This window comes from Mustela lutreola, chromosome 5 (assembly GCF_030435805.1).
Source record: "Mustela lutreola isolate mMusLut2 chromosome 5, mMusLut2.pri, whole genome shotgun sequence".
Taxonomy (NCBI): Eukaryota; Metazoa; Chordata; class Mammalia; order Carnivora; family Mustelidae; genus Mustela; species Mustela lutreola.
Window position 1 is genome coordinate 42593612 of NC_081294.1, and position 23545 is coordinate 42617156.

Genomic DNA, 23545 nt, shown 5'->3' on the forward strand with positions numbered 1-23545 from the left:
CCACTGCTAGTACTGGAAGTCTTAGCAACTGCAATCAGACAACAAAAAGAAATAAAATGTATTCATATTGGCAGAGAAGAAGTCAAACTCTCTCTCTTCACAGATGACATGATACTTTATATGGAAAACCCAAAAGACTCCACTTCCAAACTACTAGAGCTTGTACAGCAATTCAGTAATGTGGCAGTACAAAATCAAAGTACAGAAATCAGCTGCTTTCTTATACACTAACAATGAAAATATAGAAAGGGAAATTAGAGAATCAATTCCATTTACTATAGTACCAAGAACCATAAGATACCTGGGAATAAACCTAACCAAAGAGGTAAAGGATCTGTACTCGAGGAACTACTCCATGCTCATGGATCAGAAGAATAAACATTAAAATGTCTATACTGCCTAGAGCAATCTATACTTTTGATGCCATCCCAATCAAAACTCCACCAGCATTTTTCAAAGAGCTGAAACAGACAATCCTAAAATTTGTATGGAAGCAGAGGAGACCCCGAATTGCTAAGGAAATGTTGAAAAAGAAAAAACTGGGGACATCACGTTGCCTGATTTCAAGCTTTACTACAAAGCTGTGATCAACCAAGACAGCATGCTACTGGCACAGAAACAGAATAGAGAATAGAGAGCCCCGATATGGACCTGCAACTCTATCATCAAATAATCTTCAACAAAACAGAAAAAAAATATACAGTGGAAAAAAGATATTCTCTTCAATAAATGGTGCTGGGAAAATTGGACAGCTATGTATAGAAGAAAGAAACTCAATCATTCTCTTGCAACCATACACAAAGATAAACTCGAAATGGATAAAAGACCGCAACATGAGGCAGGAATCTATCAAAATCCTAGAAAAACACACTTTCAATTACCCCATCCTTGCTTGGTGCCTATCTTGTCACCCATTTTACTTCTACATATGTTATAAAACCTACAAATAAAATCTTATTTTATTTTTGCTTTTAGCAGTCAATCATCTTCTTAAGATACTTAAATATTAAGGGATGAAACTCTTACATTTGTCTCTATATTTATCATTTTTCAGATTTCCACCTGCTATCGCTTCCTTGTAAATACAGGACTTCCTTGAACATTTGCAGTGCAGCTCTGTTGGTAATGAATCCCTTCACCTTTTGTAGGTGAAAGTAGTAAGTGAATAATTCAAAATAATTCAAAACAATATTTTTGCTTCTCAAATTTATTTTTGATGGGTAAATTATAGATCGACAATTTAAAATTTTTTTAAAGATTTTATTTATTTATTTGACAGAGAGAAATTACAAGTACACTGAGAGGCAGGCAGAGAGAGAGAGAGAAGGAAGCAGGCTCCCTGCTGAGCAGAGAGCCCGATGCAGGACTCGATCCCAGGACCCTGAGATCATGACCTGAGCTGAAGGCAGCGGCTTAACCCACTGAGCCACCCAGGCGCCCCAATTTAAAATTTTTTTAATGTTTTAAACATTTACTATCTTCTATTGCATTTTTTCCCTCTGACAAGTCTGCTGTAATTCTTATTATACAATAAGAATAATGTATCTTTTTTTCTTTCTGCTTTTTATATTTTCCCTTTATCACTGGATTTAAACAATTTGATTATGGTGTGACTTTGTATAGTTTTCTTCATGATTCTTATACCTTGGGTTCACTGAGCTTCTTAGACCTGTTGAGTTTGTACTATTCATCACATTTGGGAAATTTTCAAAAAATTTTTTTTCACAAAAAATTTTAGCACTATCTCAATACAATGCATAGTATTAATCTACAAGAAAGTCAGAGGTGGGTGGGTAATGCTCATGACTACGATGCAATTAATTTGCACCCTTAAGTTGGATCACTCAGACTGATGCAACAATGGGTAATTTGTTCCTATGAACTGTAAATTGAGACTACTAATGTCAGGGCTGAAGACAGTGGCAGTGACTCGAGTGGCAGTGACTAAAGATGGCAGCTAATTTATGCTGTACTCATTTGATATTAACATGAGTGCTCTTCAGATCTATTTTTGAGGACTGCTATGTTGGCTTCAGAGTTTTCCTCTAAACTTCTGCACCCATTACAGAAAACTGGGAGTTTTTGTATTGTGAAAAGGGGCTCCTTGGGACACATAACTTTCATAACTAAGCTGGTCTAGTCCCAAACAAATCTGGATGATTTATTACCCTAGGGTCAACATGGTAGAAACTTATTGTACTAAAATGTCTGTAATTTTCCTCTAGTTAAAAAAAAAAAAACATATTCCACAGATTAATGAAGAATAAGAAGACAAAGTTTCTGATCTTCAAACTAAGGTCAATTGTGATGAAAACAGTTTTAGTAAAGACCATGGAATTTCAGAAGACATAAAGAAGGAAGGGATGGTAAACATTTGGCACACAAGTATGAATAATTACTATGTGTCTGCCACTATAATTAACAAAGAAAATGGAACATATGCTGTGAATTCCAGGAAGTGGTCCCAGTCAGTTCCACAGAGAAATTTATTTTGGCCATGTCTTAAAAATTATGAGATTGTGAATACAGGTCAAAATGGTGACACTGTTCATGAGGAACAGATGGCCATAAATTGTATGTGATGTTTATCCAACTCAATATGAAGTTGGCTTTTTCATATTCACCCCAGCCTGTGATACCAGAGATGGCTACAGATGAGAGGCAGGTTAGAAGAGGAAAGACAAAGAGGGTGGGAGGGAGGGAATGGTTGTTTAATTAGAAACTAACTTTTATATGCACTGGGATACAAAAAATTTATTTGACTTGCTTTATTGCAGTGGTCTGGAACTGAACATGCAATACCTCTGAGGTATGTTTGTATTGAACTTTGGGCTTGTTGAACTCCACTTTTTATTTTCTATAGTATTTAAAAGACAAATGCATAAAATTATATATAATAGGTTCACAATATATAAAGTTTAATTTATAACATCAATAACAAAGGAGAGATAGACCTATAAAGACATAGAGTTTTTGGATATGACTGAAAGTAAATTGGTATAAATTCAAGACAGATTGTTATAACTTTAGGATGTTTTATGTAATCCCCATGGTAACCACAAAAAAACGTATGTATAAAAAATACACCAAAGGAAGTGAGAAGGAAATAAAAACACATAAATACAAAAAATTAACTAAATGCAAAGAAAAGTAGTAATGAAGGAAGTGAGGCACAAAAGCTATAAGACACAGAAAAAACAAATGACAAGATGGCAGAAATAAGTCCTACCTTATCAGCAATTACTTTAAATGTAAATGGATTAAAATCCACAATCAAAAGGTAGAGACTGACAAAATAGATTTAAAAATGATCCAACTATATGCTGTCTATAAGAGGACTCACTTTAGATCTAAGGACACCATAATGTTTAAGTGAAAGGATACGAAAAATATATTCATGCACATAATTAAAAGAGAGCAGGGTGGCTATACTAATATCAGATAAAATAGACTTTAAGTCAGAAACTGTTATAAGAGACAAAGAAGGGCATTATATATTGATAAAAGAATCAGTTCACCAAGAAGATATAACAATTATACACATATATGAACCAAACATATCTCCAAACTGTGTGAAGCTAACATGGTTAGAACTGGAGACAGAAATAGATCTACAACAACAGTAGGACACTTCAGTCCCCCACTTTCAATAATGTCTGAAACAACCAGACAGGATATCAATAAGGAAAAAGGACTTGAATACCACCAAAGGGCCAAACACACCTAACAGACACATACAAAACATTCCTCCCAACAACAGCAGAAAGTATTTTTCTTAAGTGCGCATGGAACTTTCTTCAGGATAGACAATGTGTTAGACCACAAAACAACTGTTAATAAGTTTTAAAAGACTAAAATCACACAAAGTATCTTTCCAATCACAATGGAATGAAAATAAAAATAGTAGAGGGGAAAGCAAAAAATTCACAAATATGTGGAAATTAAACATACTTCTAAGAAACTAATAGGCCAAAGAAATTGCAAGGGATAGTAGAAAATATATTTTTAAAAAGATTTTATTTATTTATTTGACAGAAAGAGATCATGAGTAGGCAGAGAGGCAGGCAGAGAGAGAGAGAGCAGGCTCCCCACTGAGCAGAGAGCCCAATGCGGGGCTCAATCCCAGGACCCTGAGACCATGACCTGAGCTGAAGGCAGAGGCTTAACCCAGTGAGCCACCCAGGTGCCCCAGAAAATATTTTGATACAAATGAAAACAAAGCACAACATGCTAAAATTTATAGAATAGAATAAAAGTACTAAAGAGACAATTTATAGCTGTAAACCTTTACATTAAAAAAGAAAGATTTCTGGGGCGCCTGGGTGGCTCAGTGGGTTAAAGCTTCTGCCTTCAGCTCAGGTCATGATCTCAGGGTCCTGGGATCGAGCCCCACCTCAGGCTCTCTGCTCAGCGGGGAACCTGCTTCCTCCTCTCTCTCTGCCTGCCTCTCTGCCTACTTGTGATCTCTGTCTGTCAAATAAATAAATAAAATCTTAAAAAAAAAAAAAAGAAAAAAGAAAGATTTCAATTCAACAACCTAACCGTACACCTTAGAGAACTAGAAAAAGAACAGAAACATAAACTCAAAGCTGGCAAAAAGAAGAAAATAGTAAAGATCAGAGAATGATGTAGTATATTTGGTAAGGTTGCCTAACAAGTACAGTATGGGAGCTTAGTATCATTTTCCTTTCTGTTACAAATTCAACAGTATGCATTCAGTTTTAAAACACTCCTACAGCCAATGAGATACAATTATAGACACTAACCTGAAACAGAAATAGTTGTCTCCTTTTGCTGGTTTAGCCTGGAGTTGAGGATGGAACAGAGCACAGTCTTTTTGGGTTCAGTTACCAGGATTGAAGATTCGTTGGAGAATAGGCTTTTCCCATTTGGGGTGTCATTTTCAGAGTATGGCTTTAAGTTATGTCCTTAGAGCTTTCCGGCTTGCCTCAGGCTCTGGGTACCACCCTGCAGCCTTACACACCAGAGGGACTACTTTGACATCACTGTTCTTGATGAGAACATGAGAGGAATTTTCTATTCCTGCAAAATGAGAAGGGAACAAGCAGCTCAACTAAGAAATCAAGTGTTTTGATTCTAGTTTGAGTGTTTTGAATATGATGAACCAAACAGAAGGACTGTGATCTCTTGTACAACTTAGGGAGGAAACAATGATATGAATTTATATTTATAAGGAAATTATGAATAATTTCATCAAAATTAACGATTACCCCCAAGGAATCAAACATAGCAGAAAAAGACAAGAACAAGAACATTTAAAGACCTGAAATAATCGAAAATTGTGAAGAAAGTAAGATAATAATGAGAAGCTTAGCACAAGAATTTATAGCAATTGCAGAAGCACACTAAAAGCTGGTAGAATGGTGCAGTTCCAACTAAAAGTCCTTACACTCTACCCACGAGGTCAAATTGTCAAAGCAGAGCCTTGTAAAGTATGCACTTAACTTAATAGCTTGTCATCCTCATGCAGGGGCCACGCTAATCTTCTCTGTATTGTTCCAATTTTAGTATGTGTTGCCCAAGTGACTACTGTATTTAAGAGCAAATTTTACCAATAATCAGTGAAAGATACAAGCAAAAAACAAGCACAAAGATAGCAATATTTGTCTCTGGAAGGGTCCAAACTATCATCCGTACCTCCAAAAAAATAGATTTTTGCACTGGGATATATTTTATTTTCAGGTGAAGAGATGAATGTTCATGGTGTGTGTTGTACATGTTGCCCTAGGAAACTATGTAAGTTCAGAGCTTTGTTTTTACATCCCATCAGTTACACAGGGAACCTACCTGACTGACTTCTGTTCTCTCAATTGTGCCCCCTACTCCATAAATTCCAGATTCGTTTATAATAAGCAAAGCAAAAATTCTGCTAAGAACATTCTCAGATGAGAACTTCTTTGGTGATCTTCCTACTTGTAAATTCCAGCAGAATGTTTACCTGGAGGAGGGAGTTACAGAGCCTTTGTCAATTCTTCTCTTTTTGCAGGGACCTGCAGGAATCACAGTACAGAGAGTGGCAATGCAGGAATCACAGTACAGAGAGTGGCAAGGAGTAGGAGAGTGAATTAGGATATGCTAGTTTCATCCTGTGCTCCCCAGACACCATACTGTGCATTGTGAAATGTGGCTTCTCTTAAGGCACCTGTTGGAAGACAGTGACATATTTCTGAGTATGCATGAAACGGACATTGGGCTCCAAGGAGAATGTCTCTGACCCCTACCTCTCTTAGCCATCATCTGGGTTCATAATTCTTCATAGTCTAAAAATTCTTTTGATATATTTTCCAGCTTTCCGTCTCTGTCCACAGTGAGGATCCGTGGGGGCAGGCAGTGCAAAGCAGGAAGCAAGGCCAAAGACAGTAGGATGACAGATGGAATGAACATACTTAGAGTAAATTAGAAATAGAAATGGTACATTGATCAGTTTGCGTCTGATGAAGTTCAAGCATGTTTCAACATGTGCAGTACATCAGTCTTCAGTGAGGCCAGAAGAGCAGGAGCAATGAAGATGATTAGAGGAAGGATTCAGAGATATGCAGACGTTCCAAAGGTTCTTGAGATCCAAATTTCCAAACTTGGGTTTTGTATATTACCTTCTCAAAAGAACAAAGCAATAAGCTCCGTCGTATACATAAATTTTAAACATTATAAAGTTGGTGATTAGTATCAGCATAAAAAAGATTGGCCAAAACCATCAAGTAATTATGAACCTACTTTTCCTCTTCTGTTCATTTCAGGAAATCCCATAATTTACTCAACACTCAAAGTCCGAACAGCATATGTGTTGAGTATTCTCGGGGTCTTGTGCGGTGCCTGGGAAAGATGGGAGTCAAAACTCCTGGTACTTGTTGAATCCAGTATAACTGGAAAGAGGATCAACTGATATTTCCACATTACCACATTACCACATCTCCACATTACCATATGTCAAGCTTCTTTTCCAGTAGCTAGAGCTTAGAAAACATTGTTTTTTTTAAAAGATATTTATTTATTTATTTATTGAGAGAGAGAAAAACTTGTTTGAGTGGGAGCATGGCTTGGGAGGAGTAGAGAGGGAGGGAGAGACAGTCCTAAGCAGCCTCCACCCTGAGCTCAGAGCCCGAGGTGGGATGCAGAGCCTGAGCCGGCTGCATCTCAGGACCTTGAGATCATCACCTGAGCCAAAACCAAGAGTCAGAGACTCAACCCACTGGGCCACCCAGGTGCCCCATTTTTCATTTCTGAATCCATGTTTACATAGCTCCAAACATTCAGCTGGACTGGAGTAAACCTAGTAATTATAATGCACACTAAACTTTGAGGATTCTATGTCTAAATGATAATCTCAGCTTTGCAATAACTAGAAGACAAAAATTACTCCGTATTATGATTAATCTGGCTCTTGTTTATGAGCCAGATATTTTATTATGAAGCCCATGATACTTGACTTAATTTTCCATGGGGATATAACTTATGCATCAAATATGGTGTGATATTGTTTAGGTTTTGCATTTAAAATCTGAGGGGGGGGGAGGAGTCAAGATGGCGGAGAAGTAGCAAGCTGAGACTGCTTCAGCTAGCCGGAGATCAGCTAGATAGCTTATCTAAAGATTGCAAACACCTGAAAATCCATCGGCAGATCGAAGAGAAGAAGAACAGCAATTCTGGAAACAGAAAAACAACCACTTTCTGAAAGGTAGGACCGGCGGAGAAGTGAATCCAAAGCGACGGGAAGATAGACCCCGGGGGGAGGGGCCGGCTCCCGGCAAGCGGCGGAGCAACCGCGCACAAAATCAGGACTTTTAAAAGTCTGTTCCGCGGAGGGACATCGCTCCAGAGGCTAAACCGGAGCGAAGCCCACGCGGGGTCAGCGTGGCCTCAGGTCCCGCAGGGTCACAGAAGGATCGGGGGTGTCTGAGTGTCGCAGAGCTTGCGGGTATTGGAACGGGAAAGCCGGCTACAGAGACAGAGCCGACAGTAAGCTCGCAGCTCCGTGTTACCTTGAACCGGTCGCAGGCTCGGTGAGCTCGGAGCGCGGCCGGAGGTCAGGCAGACGGGAGTAACTGGGCGCTGTTCTCTGAGGGCGCACTGAGGAGTGGGGCCCTGGGCTCTCGGCTCCTCCGGGCCGGAGACCAGGAGGCCGCCATTTGTATTCCCGTCCTCTGGAACTCTACGGAAAGCGCTCAGGGAACAAAAGCTCCTGAAAGCAAACCCGAGCGGATTACTCACCCCGGCCCCGGGTAAGGGCGGTGTAATTCCGCCTGGGGCAAAGACACTTGAAAATCACTACAACAGGCCCCTCCCCCAGAAGATCAACAAGAAATCCAGCCTAGACCAAGCTCACCTACCAAGGAGTGCGGTTTCAATACCAAGGAGAGCAGCAGAATTCCAGAGGAGGAGAAAGCCAAGCACGGAACTCATGGCTTTTTTCCTGTGATTTTTTTTAGTCTTGCAGTTAATTTAATTTTTTCTTTTTCATTTTTTTTTTTTTTTTTTTCTCGCCTTCGGGTAAAATTTTTTTTTTTTTAACTGTTACCTTTTTCTTTTTTAACGATTTTTTACTAGTTTATCTAATATATATATATATTTTTTTACATTTTTCTTAGGTGTTTTCTTTTTTAAAAAAAAAATTCTTTTTTTTTTTTTTTTTTTTTCTTTTTTCTTTCTTCCTTTTTGAACCTCTTTTTATCCCCTTTCTCCCCACTCACGATTTTGGATCTCTTCTAATTTGGCTAAAGCATATTTTCCTGGGGTTGTTGCCACCCTTTTAGTATTTTACTTGCCCCTTCATTTACTCTTATCTGGACAAAATGACAAGACGTAAAAATTCACCACAAAAAAAAGAACAAGAGGCAGTACCGAAGGCTAGGGACCTAATCAATACAGACATCGGTAATATGTCAGATCTAGAGTTCAGAATGACAATTCTCAAGGTTCTAGCCGGGCTCGAAAAAGGCATGGAAGATATTAGAGAAACCCTCTCGAGAGATATAAAAGCCCTTTCTGGAGAAATAAAAGAACTAAAATCTAACCAAGTTGAAATCAAAAAAGCTATTAATGAGGTGCAATCAAAAATGGAGGCTCTCACTGCTAGGATAAATGAGGCAGAAGAAAGAATTAGTGATATAGAAGACCAAATGACAGAGAATAAAGAAGCTGATCAAAAGAGGGACAAACAGCTACTGGACCACGAGGGGAGAATTCGAGAAATAAGTGACACCATAAGACGAAACAACATTAGAATAATTGGGATTCCAGAAGAAGAAGAAAGTGAGAGGGGAGCAGAAGGTATACTGGAGAGAATTATTGGGGAGAATTTCCCCAATATGGCAAAGGGAACAAGCATCAAAATTCAGGAGGTTCAGAGAATGCCCCTCAAAATAAATAAGAATAGGCCCACACCCCGTCACATAATAGTAAAATTTACAAGTCTCAATGACAAAGAGAAAATCCTGAAAGCAGCCCGGGAAAAGAAGTCTGTAACATACAATGGTAAAAATATTAGATTGGCAGCTGACTTATCCACAGAGACCTGGCAGGCCAGAAAGAGCTGGCATGATATTTTCAGAGCACTAAACGAGAAAAACATGCAGCCAAGAATACTATATCCAGCTAGGCTATCATTGAAAATAGAAGGAGAGATTAAAAGCTTCCAGGACAAACAACAACTGAAAGAATTTGCAAATACCAAACCAGCTCTACAGGAAATATTGAAAGGGGTCCTCTAAGCAAAGAGAGAGCCTACAAGTGGTAGATCAGAAAGGAACAGAGACCATATACAGTAACAGTCACCTTACAGGCAATACAATGGCACTAAATTCATATCTCTCAATAGTTACCCTGAATGTGAATGGGCTAAATGCCCCTGTCAAAAGACACAGGGTATCAGAATGGATAAAAAAACAAAACCCATCTATATGTTGCCTCCAAGAAACACATTTTAAGCCCGAAGACACCTCCAGATTTAAAGTGAGGGGGTGGAAAAGAATTTACCATGCTAATGGACATCAGAAGAAAGCAGGAGTGGCAATCCTTATATCAGATCAATTAGATTTTAAGCCAAAGACTGTAATAAGAGATGAGGAAGGACACTATATCATACTCAAAGGGTCTGTCCAACAAGAAGATTTAACAATTTTAAATATCTATGCCCCCAACGTGGGAGCAGCCAACTATATAAACCAATTAATAACAAAATCAAAGAAACACATAAACAACAATACAATAATAGTAGGGGACTTTAATATTCCCCTCACTGAAATGGACAGGTCATCCAAGCAAAAGATCAGCAAGGAAATAAAGGCCTTAAATGACACACTGGACCAGATGGACATCACAGATATATTCAGAATATTTCATCCCAAAGCAACAGAATACACATTCTTCTCTAGTGCACATGGTACATTCTCCAGAATAGATCACATCCTCAGTCCTAAATCAGGACTCAACCGGTATCAAAAGATTGGGATCATTCCCTGCATATTTTCAGACCACAATGCTCTAAAGCTAGAACTCAACCACAAAAGGAAGTTTGGAAAGAACCCAAATACATGGAGACTAAAGAGTATCCTTCTAAAGAATGAATGGGTCAACCGGGAAATTAAAGAAGAATTGAAAAAAATCATGGAAACAAATGATAATGAAAATACAACGGTTCAAAATCTGTGGGACACAACAAAGGCAGTCCTGAGAGGAAAATATATAGCGGTACAAGCCTTTCTCAAGAAACAAGAAAGGTCTCAGGTACACAACCTAACCCTACACCTAAAGGAGCTGGAGAAGGAACAAGAAAGAAACCCTAAGCCCAGCAGGAGAAGAGAAATCATAAAGATCAGAGCAGAAATCAATGAAATAGAAACCAAAAAAACAATAGAACAAATCAACGAAACTAGGAGCTGGTTCTTTGAAAGAATTAATAAAATTGATAAACCCCTGGCCCGACTTATCAAAAAGAAAAGAGAAAGGACCCAAATAAATAAAATCATGAATGAAAGAGGAGAGATCACAACTAACACCAAGGAAATACAAACTATTATAAGAACATACTATGAGCAACTCTACGGCAATAAATTTGACAATCTGGAAGAAATGGATGCATTCCTAGAAACATATAAACTACCACAACTGAACCATGAAGAAATAGAAAGCCTGAACAGACCCATAACCAGTAAGGAGATTGAAACAGTCATTAAAAATCTCCAAACAAACAAAAGCCCAGGGCCAGACGGCTTCCCGGGGGAATTCTACCAAACATTTAAAGAAGAACTAATTCCTATTCTCCTGAAACTGTTCCAAAAAATAGAAATGGAAGGAAAACTTCCAAACTCATTTTATGAGGCCAGCATCACCTTGATCCCAAAACCAGACAAGGATCCCACCAAAAAAGAGAGCTATAGACCGATATCCTTGATGAACACAGATGCGAAAATACTCAACAAAATACTAGCCAATCGGATTCAACAGTACATTAAAAAGATTATTCACCACGACCAAGTGGGATTTATTCCAGGGCTGCAAGGTTGGTTCAACATCCGCAAATCAGTCAATGTGATACAACACATCAATAAAAGTAAGAACAAGAACCATATGATACTCTCAATAGATGCTGAAAAAGCATTTGACAAAGTACAACATCCCTTCCTGATCAAAACTCTTCAAAGTGTAGGGATAGAGGGCACATACCTCAATATCATCAAAGCCATCTATGAAAAACCCACCGCAAATATCATTCTCAATGGAGAAAAACTGAAAGCTTTTCCGCTAAGGTCAGGAACACGGCAGGGATGTCCATTATCACCACTGCTATTCAACATCGTACTAGAGGTCCTAGCCTCAGCAATCAGACAACAAAAGGAAATTAAAGGCATCCAAATCGGCAAAGAAGAAGTCAAATTATCACTCTTCGCAGATGATATGATACTATATGTGGAAAACCCAAAAGACTCCACTCCAAAACTGCTAGAACTTATACAGGAATTCAGTAAAGTGTCAGGATATAAAATCAATGCACAGAAATCAGTTGCATTTCTCTACACCAACAGCAAGACAGAAGAAAGAGATATTAAGGAGTCAATCCCATTTACAATTGCATCCAAAACCATAAGATACCTAGGAATAAACCTAACCAAAGAGACACAGAATCTATACTCAGAAAACTATAAAGTACTCATGAAAGAAATTGAGGAAGACACAAAGAAATGGAAAAATGTTCCATGCTCCTGGATTGGAAGAATAAATATTGTGAAAATGTCTATGCTACCTAAAGCAATCTACACATTTAATGCAATTCCTATCAAAGTACCATCCATCTTTTTCAAAGAAATGGAACAAATAATTCTAAAATTTATATGGAACCAGAAAAGACCTCGAATAGCCAAAGGGATATTGAAAAAGAAAGCCAACGTTGGTGGCATCACAATTCCGGACTTCAAGCTCTATTACAAAGCTGTCATCATCAAGACAGCATGGTACTGGCACAAAAACAGACACATAGATCAATGGAACAGAATAGAGAGCCCAGAAATAGACCCTCAACTCTATGGTCAACTAATCTTCGACAAAGCAGGAAAGAATGTCCAATGGAAAAAAGACAGCCTTTTCAATAAATGGTGCTGGGAAAATTGGACAGCCACATGCAGAAAAATGAAATTGGACCATTTCCTTACACCACACACAAAAATAGACTCAAAATGGATGAAGGACCTCAATGTACGAAAGGAATCCATCAAAATCCTTGAGGAGAACACGGGCAGCAACCTCTTCGACCTCTGCCGCAGCAACATCTTCCTAGGAACAACGCAAAAGGCAAGGGAAGCAAGGGAAAAAATGAACTACTGGGATTTCATCAAGATCAAAAGCTTTTGCACAGCAAAGGAAACAGTTAACAAAATCAAAAGACAACTGACAGAATGGGAGAAGATATTTGCAAACGACATATCAGATAAAGGACTAGTGTCCAGAATCTATAAAGAACTTAGCAAACTCAACACCCAAAGAACAAATAATCCAATCAAGAAATGGGCAGAAGACATGAACAGACATTTCTGCAAAGAAGACATCCAGATGGCCAACAGACACATGAAAAAGTGCTCCATATCACTTGGCATCAGGGAAATACAAATCAAAACCACAATGAGATATCACCTCACACCAGTCAGAATGGCTAAAATCAACAAGTCAGGAAATGACAGATGCTGGCGAGGATGCGGAGAAAGGGGAACCCTCCTACACTGTTGGTGGGAATGCAAGCTGGTGCAGCCACTCTGGAAAACAGCATGGAGGTTCCTCAAAATGTTGAAAATAGAACTGCCCTATGACCCAGCAATTGCACTATTGGGTATTTACCCTAAAGATACAAATGTAGTGATCCAAAGGGACACATGCACCCGAATGTTTATAGCAGCAATGTCCACAATAGCCAAACTATGGAAAGAACCTAGATGTCCATCAACAGATGAATGGATCAAGAAGATGTGGTATATATACACAATGGAATACTATGCAGCCATCAAAAGAAATGAAATCTTGCCATTTGCAACAACATGGATGGAACTAGAGCGTATCATGCTTAGCGAAATAAGTCAAGCAGAGAAAGACAACTATCATATGATCTCCCTGATATGAGGAAGTGGTGATGCAACATGGAGGCTTAAGTGGGTAGAAGAATAAATGAAACAAGATGGGATTGGGAGGGAGACAAACCATAAGTGACTCTTAATCTCACAAAACAAACTGAGGGTTGCCGGGGGGAGGGGGTTGGGGAGAAGGGGGTGGGATTATGGACATTGGGGAGGGTATGTGATTTGGTGAGTGCTGTGAAGTGTGTAAACCTGGTGATTCACAGACCTGGGGATAAAAATATATGTATATAAAAAATATATGTTTATAAAAAAAAAAAAAAAAATCATCAAAAAAAAAAAAAAATCTGAGGGGATTCAGCATTAGAAAGAAAACTATTTGGGATAAAGAGAATAATTCAATTAGAATGAATCATCTCTATCTACATATAATACATAATTACAGTGAGTTCATAAGCATTTTAGATAAATAAATTTTATATTTCTATCCTATGTGAATACTTTAAAAATAATATGAAGCAACACATATCCAGAAAATTAACTCAAATGTAGAAGAAAGAGTTGTCAAGTAGGTCACTTATACTGTTACTTAAATGTTTCCTTCCAGTCTTTAACTTTAAGCCACAGGGTTTATTTAAGTGACGATTTTGAGAGCTTTGATGTTTCTTTGTTTTTCAAAGCATTTCCCGGTGTCTTAATCATGGCAATGGCAACTTAAGAACTTATCTGGACTTCTCTCTACAGACTCTGTCATTTGAATCAGATGCCAAAAAAATACTGTGACCAATGTCACAAGAGCCACCATGCTCAGGCCAGAAATAGAAGATGTAATTCATGGACCTTCCTGGCCCATAAGGGGTGTAGGTACCATGAACACAAAGAAGTCATCATCCATATGAAGTAACCTGTCCTAATTACTGAGTGATTTAGTCTTTAACCAATTGCTGCTAGCTTATCATAGAGTCTACCTCATTTCTCACAATCTCAGCTGATGCTCACTGACTCTTACATTATCATCTCTAAGCTCCCAGGGCTACCCTTCCTCCAACAACCACATTTTCAGCTAAAGGCAATCCTAGATCATATGTTCTCTATCCCTACAAAATATGTATTAAATAACACTTACTAAGCTAAAGAGATGCAGTTACTTAAACCTCTATTTTCCCATGCACAGAGTCAAGACATTTTTTATTCAACTCACTGAGCAAGTATTTACAGGATACCTACTCTGTGACAGACCTTGTTCTAAGCTTTTGGGATATTTCCAGGAAGAGCAATGAGACCAGAGTAGCTGGAGCTGTGTGATCAAAACTAGGCTAGTGATTGGAACTCCTGCTACTTCTGTTATATTCTCATATAACAGAAATCACTATTTGTGTTCTTTGAAGTACAGATGAGATACAACTTCAGGGCCCTCCGAGCGTCATGTTAAATATCAAAATTCTCTTAAGGGTATATGATTTCATAAAATGCATCAACATAAAAACTAACTGAAAGACTATCAAAGCAAATCATATTTGTCCTACAAATGAAAAATTCTTATCATAAAACAAAAATTATTGAGTAAATAGGAGTGTGTACAACATATATTGTATTATGTGAGGGCCCACTACAAAATGAACATATGGGGACCCTTGTTCAAAAATCTAAAAGAAAGGACTACTAAGGATACTAAAATATATAGATATTATCTTTAAAAATATTTTACTACTTATAAATATAATAGAGATAGTAGTTATGTATCAGAATATAAATTTTAAAATTGTGAAAAATATTTTGGCATCATGATTATATAAAATAAGGGATAAAACCCTTTATTATGTGATAACTTGATTGAACAGATATTTTTGGCTTGGCTTTATGTCTTCAAAGTTCATACTTCTAGTAACTTCATTATCAAATTAATATAACTGAAAGCAAAATGAGTTGCTCTTGGCAAACCCAAGACTGCAACTAATTTTTAATAATTTTTAATTTTGAGAAGACTATTTCCATTGATGAACTGTTAAGAGTATTTTATAGACTGTGACAATACTGGGATGTATTTCTGATAAGTTATCTTGAAGTATAAATTATAGTACATTTACAGTTGATGAATTTCACAACACCTCTTCTAAAAAGATTTAGCTCTTCATATACTTGAGCTTCCTGTCCGAATTTAACTTTAAAGGTTATGCAGTGATAATTTAATGTAAGCTATAACATTTTCTGTAATTTGTGGTCATGCAAGAAACCAAAAGTGCCTTCAAGAAATAGTGCAAAACACCTATTTATGTATTGTCTCTCTGTATGTTCAATTAAAAGGAAACATTAATTTTCCAATTGTCTTGTTGATAACTGGTTTATGCAAAGCTTCATATAAAAACCAGTGGAGTTTTTTCTGTCGAATTGGGTGGTCTTTAAATGTAAGTGGTATTTCTAAGCCTGTGGGTATTTGCCTTGACCCAGCAATTTTCAAATTTTCAGAGACTCTGAACTCTGAAGAATTCTAACAACTTTTTGATATACTTTATTGCAATGTCCATGGGTATGCTGTTATTTTATAATAATTTGCTGACAAAGTTTACTGCCTGGGCATCTACAGTAACTGTCCTAGTCTCAGGCCAGAGAGTTAACAATTATAGTCACTATAGTGGTGGGGTCTCGGAATGGTCAGGAAGCCAGTCAGGTCCCTGTGCTTGCTGTTCCACATGGAGCCCCTCTTCTCTCCTGTGGCTGTACCCACTATTGTCACCACTATCGCTTCTGCAGCTCCCACCTTAGTGATCCCTGTGCACATTCAGACACAGGCATGAGGCCAGTTGCTCAGGACCTGGGCCACATGCCTTGCTTACTGGTTTCACTCAACAGCAATGATCGCTGCTCACAGTCTGTGGGGTAGCTGGGTTCACCTGGGTAGTTCTTCTCTAAGTGGTATGTACTGTGACAGCAGTCATCTGACGGGTCCGTAGGTTCGGGATGTCCAAGATGGTTCACTGGAGGTTCAGCTGATTCATAATGTCCACAATGGTGGCAGCTGGGCCTTTGCTGAAGGCTGAGATCTCCTGTGGGGCTATCATCTAGAGCACTTTGGTTCTCCTCCATGTGGCCTCTTCAGCTGGCTCACTTAGGCTTCCTTAAAAGCCTATCATGGTTCATTGATAATCACACTCTTCTCTAGAGTGGTTGGATCCTTGGAGTACAAAATTGGAAGCTCTTAGGCCTTTTTTAAAGCTTAGGATATGAATTAGCACAAACTAATGTTCTGCAACATTTTATATTTAAACAAGTTGCAAGGCCAGCTGAAATTCAAGTGGGGGCACCAAATGAGAGAAACACCAGAAGGAATTGTTCACTGGTAGCCATCGATGTAAGACATTACTGCAGTCTCCCATCTTTCTCTTTCCAAATGGGAATGTTCATTGTGGTTATCCTATCTCTGTTCTTTCATTGGCTTTTGGATGTGGAGGCAGATAACTTGTGGTTTTTAGTTCACAAGTCTCTGAATTAAGAGAGGGTATATCTGAAACCTACATAGAAACAAACATGAGATCCTGGACTTTGAACCTCAGGATGAAATGACAGAAATTTTTGCCTCCTTTTGGGAGGGGGTGAGGATACTATGCATGCTAAGTTAAACGGGGTAAATATTTGTGATCTGAAAAGTAGACCATGGCTGATTAAATTATTTTTCAAAAATATTTTCTATTCTTTCCTGTCAAACCCCTCAAATATTGGCATATCAGTTAATTATTGTTGCATAATAAATTACCACAAACTAGTAGTTTAAAAAATACTTGTGTATTAATTCACAGATTTTGAAATCAGGAGCCCAGGCACAATTTAACTGGGTCTTTAGCTTCAGCGATTCTCACAGGCTATAAAGAAGTTGTCAGCCAGAGCTGAGGTGTCATTTGAATGCTCACCTGGAAAAGGAGATGCTTCCAGGCTCATGCAGGTAATTGGCAGAATTCATTTTCCTATGGATTTTTCTTTTTTTCCTGGCTGGTTTTTAGCGTAAGCCACCTTGTCAAGTGGCACTCTCTCCATATTACTCCCCTCAAATGAACAGAACACTTCATCCACCTCAGCAAGGAAGAACATCCACTAGTATTGCCTTTTCATTTTTTGTTATGTAATAACAGAGGTGACACCTTTGTCATAGTCTATAGGTTAGAGGTAAGTCACAGGTCTTGCCACATAAGAAGGAGTTACACAAGGGGAGAGTATCAAGATGTGGAAATTTAAAAAAAAAAAAAAAGATGTGGAGGTAATTAGAGTCAATCTTAGAGTCTGTCTGACACACCAGGCCCCTCGTTGAAGGAATTTTTGTACCATATATTTCAGACCTGAACATACAACCTAATTTAAGACAATGGAATGGAAGCAAAAGTGATAGGAGCTTTTAGAATTACCGTGTGGTCTGCCACCCTCACTGCCCTTGCCCCCGTGACTAGCAATGTTCCAGATGGTCATGTGCCTGCATCCCATTTGCCTCCCAAGTTGTCCTTCCATGTGGATTTCCTTCTTTTCAGCTCTTATAACTCTTTTCCCCCAAACCCTGTATTTCTTATTTTCCTCTCTTTCATACATTCCAGACTCCTTCCTAACTTCTGAATCTTTCCCTCATTACTAGTCAACCCTCTCAAATATCTTCACACTTTAGTCTCCTCATCTGAAGGTCTTGTCTTCTTGCATCATCTTGTCTTCTTGCATCATACCCTGGTGGGCTGAGCTGAGCTCTCTGGTCCTCAGACTGGGCAAATGGCAGACACCAAGTCACAATATCTGACAGTCTGCTTTTCTCCTGTCACAAAGTTGGGCCTACTCGCAGATCTGTCCTGATCCATCCAAACTCCAATTGTATATATTGGCAGTAGCCAATCCTGGCATATCCATTTAAGAATAGAAACCACGGGGCGGCTCAGTTGGTTGAGTGTCTGACTCTTTTTTTTTTTTTTTTTTTTTTTTTTTTAGATTTTATTTATTTATTTGTCAGAGAGAGAGCGAGCGAGAGCAAGCACAGGCAGACAGAGTGGAAGGCAGAGTCAGAGGGAGAAGCAGGCTCCCTGCGGAGCCCGATGTGGGACTCGATCCCAGGACGCCGGGATCATGACCTGAGCCGAAGGCAGCTGCTTAACCAACTGAGCCACCCAGGCGTCCCGAGTGTCTGACTCTTGATTTCAGCTCAGGTCATGATCTCGGGCTGTGAGATCGAGCCCCACATCCAGCTCTGTGCTGGTTTTGGAGCATGCTTAAGATTCTCTCTCCTTTTGCCCCAACTCTTAAAAAAAAAAAAAAGAGTGGAAACTATCTTTGTAAATACAATTTCAATGGTTGTTTGCTGAAGGAAGCAGGTTAGTGTGGTGGAACAGCCAATGATAAGCATGGAACAGAGGAAACAGAGGGCCGGCAGATGAGATAAATGTAAATGAGAGACAAATGATCAATTTTGTGTATGGAGTATCCTGTGCTTCACAAAAATCCCAGAAACCAGGGCTATAAAGAGTAGGAGGAATACAGCTGCACACCTTTTCTCTCTCTGTCTACAATGCATATAAACACATAAAATAATATACATATACAAATACAGAAACATGAGAACATAAATTGGAGGGGAGTAAATAGAGTCAAATTGTTCTAAGTATCTGCATTTGACTAGAAAGTGGTAGCAGTATTGATATATATTAGATCTGAATAAATATAAATTACATGTTCTTTTGTGTAGGGTAACCAGAAAAGGATTAGTAGAGGAATGCATAACTAATAAAATAAGAGGAAGGAAAAATAAAATATTAAAAAATATTCAGGCTATTTAAATGTATATAAAAATTAAAGTGTATAAAAATATATACAAAACAAAAACAGGAGAAATGGACAACATATTGTAAGATGTTACATGTATACCCAAATATATCAAAATCTAATTAATTGTAACTAGACTACATATTATGCAAAAAGGCATAATAAGATGATAAAAAGATGAATAGAGTGAGTTTTTTTTTAAGGAACTATATGCTCCTATTAGACATATTTTAAGATGAGGAAATGTGTATCATTCAAACACTAATAAAGAGAAAGCTGTTATATCACTCTACACTGGACAACAGACCTCCTTAAAAGGAAGGGGAGGTTACTAGCAATAAGGAGGGGAAATTGATCAGAATATATAACTATTATTTCAATTTAAATATGAGCAACAAAGATATATTAGCATGTTTGTCATCTACGTGAAATGGTGAGATGTACATTACTCCCTGTTTTCTAAACTAAGGGTCTGTATAAGGCAAAATATTCTCCGTTATCAGAAAAGGATGTCTTTTCAACCTCAAGGTAAGAAATTACACTATGTGAGCTCTCTTGTGCACTTAGTTCCAAGATTATCTGTTTCAATGATTCTGAGTTTCCATGGTCTTATGGAGAAGGTAAAGCCATTTTCACTGTTCTAAATGGAAAATCCTGTGGCAGGTGTTTTGGTTAGATTGGTATGGGGCATGGCAGAGAAAAGAATGTGACTTCAAAGTAGCAAGCAGCATACCTAAAAGGTATTAAAGTGACCAAATTTAGTAAAAACAGAAAAGCCAATGCAATTGTTTAGTCCAGGCATCAATATATCCTAATTTAAAGATTTTATTTATTTATTTGTCAGAGAGAGAGCGAGCGAGAGCAAGCACAGGCAGACAGAGTGGCAGGCAGAGTCAGAGGGAGAAGCAGGCTCCCTGCGGAGCAAGGAGCCCGATGTGGGACTCAATCCCATGATGCTGGGATGATGACCTGAGCTGAAGGCAGCTGCTTAACCAACTGAGCCACCCAGGCGTCCCAGCATATCCTAATTTAAAACTGAATTGAAACAGCCCGTGGGAAGTTACTGGAGATGGGGGAGTTCACCTGCTGGTTGACTTTTTTTTTTTTTTTTTCAAGTGTGGTTGACACCCAAGGTTACATTAGTCTCAGGTATACAGCTAGCTATTCAACAATTCTATACATTATGCCATGCTCACCACAAGTAGAGCTCCCACGTGTCCCCATACATCACTGGTACAATACCACTGACTACTATTCTCTATGCTGTACCTTTTATTCCCACAACTGTAGTGATCTTATCTTGAATGAGGATGTCATTGTTGAAGAGTGTCAATAAAGATGGATGAGACAATCTGAAATTATGAAGACAGGGGAAAAACCATTATCTTTCTTGGTAATGATATATAATTCAAAGAACCTCTCTGATGCAAACTAATAAAAAAGGGACTATAAATTTGAAAACATAAGTCAAAATTGTACACAGGAAAAAAACAGAAATATCTGCATAAATATACTAAAGCAAGATATAACCCCACAAGCTCTTATTTCCAAATATTTCTGTTGCTTTGAATTATAATCATTAATATGAATCATCATTAATCACATTCTTTTATCATTTTCTAAGAGGTAAGCATATTAGGGAGAACACCTTGAACTGTCCTTTAGAAATATGAAATAGTTGAGCCTTTCTATTATCCTTTCTCATTGGAATAATTTCCATTACTGGTGATACTTTAAAAATTTTTGCTTTTTCTCTATGATTTTTGTTGTTTCTTATTTCTCTCATTGACATATAATTAACACACAATGAAATGCGAAAATCTTACGTGTACTTGTTTGAGGCACTAATATCTCACTTTGGAGTAATATATTTTTACAAAATAGAACTATGATCAGAATATAAAATTATTCTTCTCCAGTGTAATAGTCCTTTTCTAAACAGCCATAAACTAAAAAATAATAAATGGTCCTCACTAATAGTTTTCTTCTTTCCCTTCCTGGAGGATTATTTCTCCGGGCACTGGTCTTCTGTGTGGGATTCCCAGGTGACAGAACCATGGAAAGCTGCAGGTACTCTTAGACCCTTTTCTCTGCCTGGTCTGTGGCCCAGCAACGTACTCTCTGTTGAGGGGCTCTGTCTGCCTTCCTGCAGGAGTCCATACACTGCGCCCAAACTGGCCCAAATTGTTCATCAACAATTGGAACTTCCGGTTCCCATCTTATGGGAGATTTGAATCAGGAATCAAGAAAATTCAGAAGGCTCTTCTCCCACAGGCCCCGGGGAGTATTTCTAGCACTAAACGATAAGTCCATCCTCCTCTGTTAAGAGAAGCCTGAGTCTGGAAAACTGCTTGGAGTTCTCTGCATGATGGCGCCTCTCCTCCACTCTCATGTCTGAAATTAGCACCTGGGTTTACTTCCAGCACGAAAGGAATCTATTCAAAGCACCACCCCTCCCCAGTCACTTTCATACAAAACTCACAGGTGTCTTTACTTGGGCCTATCTCTTTGTTTTTCTAACCCCAGCCACAAAACCTATTCTTTTCTAGCCTGACTGCAACCCACATCCCAGATGAGCCACAGACAGAGTCCTGTCAAAAAACCTGCTGCCTTCTGGTTGACCTGGCCAAACATTGACCCCCACCCCACACCCAGCCATGGGTGCAGCTGTAACCCTCTCCTACCCTTAAGAACCCCTTAAAAGGCCCAGCTTGTCAGAAACTTGGGGCAGACATTTCTCTAGATGTCGGGTCCCCCTCCCCCATGGAAAGTGAACCCTGTCCTACTTGTGGCTCTACTCTTTGCAATTCTTTGCCCCCAATCTCACAGGGCCACCCTAACCCAGCAGAAAACCCATCCCTTCCTTGGGCCCATGACTGAGAAGGGGGAGAGAGAAAAGGCTACATATTGAGAATGTGATTCTCTAGAAATGGAGATTTTTCTCATTCTAAGCTAGTCCTAACCAGAGGTTAGCTCAAGTGCTAAGTCCAAATTTGATCTCTGAACTCTTTAAAGCCCATCCTGAACCATGGTTTTTACTACTAATTCTCAGACTTTGATGATCGTAATTCCAGAAGTTCTGATTTTAATTTCTAGGTCAGGCCCAGAAATCTATTTTTTTTCCTCAAGGACTCTTAGTGATTTTGCTTAGGAAATAGCAGTAGCACACAGTTGGAAAATACTACTTTAAACTCAACTCACTTTTTTGAAGCTTTCAATTTCCTTAAACATAAATCTCTTAACCATTCTACATACAGCATCTACACACCATTATGCCATGTGAGTGAACACAAAGACAACCAGTTCTTCACCCCTTAAAACTCTCCAGAAAAGAAATATACAAGATTATTAGTAACATTTATTGTTTGGGGATTATTAGAAGTCTGGAGAAGGAATATCTCACTAGAGAAAGACAATGTTATATTCTGTATAAGTAATTCTGTTTTGTAAAGATGAATTACTCCAAAGTGAGACATTAGTAACTCAGACAAGTAATAAATACCAAAAAGAAATTGAAAGTGTAAATATAGACATTGCTGTACCTGAAGAAGAACCAGTCCTGAATGAATGGAATTTGATTAGAAAATTTAGAAAATAGTGTGTGCAAAATGAATCCATACATTGTAGGTAAATGTTAATATTTAGCCAGTTAGCTTGAAAAATAGATTGTAAAGCCTTAAAATAAATAATTTAATTCAGTAATTTCTGGTATCATGGTTACTATAAAATTATCATTATAAAATGTATTGATTAAGGATATATATTTGGGTGCATGTGAGTGGCTCAGTTGGTTAAATGATCTTGATCTCTTGATCTCAGCTCAGGTCTTGAGTTCAAGCCCCATATTGGACTCCACTCTGGGCATGGAGCCTACTTAAAAAAAAAAAAAAAAAAGAATGTATATTTGGAAAATAGCCTTTTTTTGAAGAGAGAATTCTAAAAGATACAGAAAACAGCATATGTATTTTGCTTCACAATTTTTAATATAAGTTTTTTTTCTGGTGTACAAAATTTGCATAGCTAGGTAGTTAGAAGAACATTTTAATACTTAACTTTCAAAATTCATTTTTATGATTTAATTGTACCTCTTAACCTGTATTGATAAGTCATATGTAAAGATCACTTTTGGACAACAAATCAATGTCTTAATTCAAAGAACATTAAGAAAATATATATTGTGGCGT

General features: G+C 38.2%; 1 long non-coding RNA gene and 1 other non-coding gene across 3 annotated transcripts in view; both read right to left on the reverse strand.

Annotated features, from left to right (window-relative positions):
* Window positions 1–23227, reverse strand: part of LOC131831782 (uncharacterized) — a 35749-nt gene extending 12522 nt beyond the window's left edge. The window contains exons 1-2 of one of the 2 annotated variants that reach the window (XR_009353800.1): window positions 20631–23227; window positions 4767–5043 (exon numbers count right to left, since the gene is read on the reverse strand). This is a non-coding gene — a long non-coding RNA (uncharacterized LOC131831782). Of the gene's footprint in view, window positions 1–4766; window positions 5044–5959; window positions 6558–20630 lie in introns of those variants that run through there. The other variant, XR_009353799.1, reaches the window with a different exon arrangement.
* LOC131832838 (U6 spliceosomal RNA) lies at window positions 5447–5551 on the reverse strand. Its single transcript, XR_009354200.1, has one exon. It is a non-coding gene; the product is annotated as a U6 spliceosomal RNA (small nuclear RNA).
* Window positions 23228–23545: the final 318 nt, after the last annotated feature.